The sequence below is a fragment of the Calidris pugnax genome, unplaced genomic scaffold (assembly GCF_001431845.1).
Source record: "Calidris pugnax isolate Ruff unplaced genomic scaffold, ASM143184v1 scaffold18, whole genome shotgun sequence".
Classification (NCBI taxonomy): Eukaryota; Metazoa; Chordata; class Aves; order Charadriiformes; family Scolopacidae; genus Calidris; species Calidris pugnax.
The window spans coordinates 7,660,046-7,661,385 of NW_015090812.1; the positions used below are offsets into that span (position 1 = coordinate 7,660,046).

Below are 1,340 nucleotides of genomic sequence, written 5' to 3' on the forward strand. Positions count from 1 at the left end.
TTTTTTTGTTGGGTTTTTTTGGGGGGAGGCACACCAAAAAGCAACCAAAGAAATAAAAAATAAAATTATCAGCAACAACAACAAAAAAAAATAGGGGGGGGTCCTTTCCCTTGTCGGCCCGTGGACCCAAAGAGGGTCCCACCACCCCCCGGTGTGGCAGCGGTGGGAATGGAGGCGGCGCGGAGCAGCCCCGCGTAGGTTTCGCGCCCGGGCGCGGAGGGCAGGGCTCAGCCCCGCGGCCCCGGTGTCCCCAGCCCGAAGGTGGGAGCCACTCGGTTGCCCGAGGCCCGAGCGGGGCTCTCAACGTGACAAAGGACATCGCAAAAGAACCATTTGGATTATTATTATTTCTTTTTTAACCAGGTCACAAACATTTATTAATTTACACCAACGGTGGACAAAATTCTGTTGCCTTTTCCACATCAAATTATTCACAGATTCTCTCAATAAAATAGATATGACGGATGCACAACCAGTGAAGAGTTAACTGGACTCCGCTCATTAGCTCCCGAATAATCTATATACAAATAATTACCAATACACCAAAAAACCCACGCACGGAGGGGGTGGGAAAACGGGGGATTAAAAAAAAAAAAAAAAAAAAAAAAAAAAGTACGGGAATTCTCCAAACTTCCTGAAGGATCGTATTTTTCTTTTAAACGTGCATTTGAATGTCTCATTGGAAAAAAAAAAAAAAAAAAAAAAGAAAGAAAAGAAAAAGAAAGGAAAAAATAAACGTCAGTCCTGAGTTTCACCAACTTTTCTTCTTCTTAAAAATAAAGAAACCCTAAACAGTGCCTTTTAAAACCAAACCCGAATCTTCAAAGAAACTAAAAATAAGATCGAGCCATTAAAACATTTTCTTTGAGAGTAGGGGAGAGACAGACACACATGGCAAAACCGCCCGGGAGAGAGACTCTCAGGAACGAAAAGGAGCTCGCTGCCACCGGGGCCGCCTGCAACTCCCCTGGCCGCTTTCCCAGGCGATTTGGGGGGACCCCCGCGGAAAACCCGCACCTCTCAAAGAAAACATTTGCGACCCTAAGACCGTTTCTTTCTTAACCTTCCTCCCCTCACCCCCCGCAAGACGTTGCGTGTTCAACCAGCCCGAGTCCCAGCTTCTGTTACGGCCAATTTATAAATACGCTTTGGCGATTGCGGGACGAAATAATGTTATTCTTACCCCCCCCTCCCCCTCCCGCTTTATTTAATTTTTTTTTTCTTTCCGAGCAAAGAGACACAAACAAATCTGGATGTCACAGAGCCTGGAAATAAAGTAAAAATTAAAAAAAAAAAAAAAAGAAAGAAAAATAAAAGAGGAAATATTTCCTACCTTAAAA

The 1,340-nt window shown here is 44.3% G+C and overlaps 1 protein-coding gene across 1 annotated transcript in view; it reads right to left on the reverse strand.

The window, feature by feature from the left end:
* Positions 1-738: 738 nt before the first annotated feature.
* FOXD2 (forkhead box D2) overlaps positions 739-1,340 on the reverse strand; it is a 1,894-nt gene continuing 1,292 nt past the window's right edge. The window contains exon 2 of the mRNA XM_014939053.1: positions 739-1,063. The gene's annotated coding sequence lies outside the window, so the exon portion shown is untranslated. The remainder of the gene's footprint in view (positions 1,064-1,340) is intronic.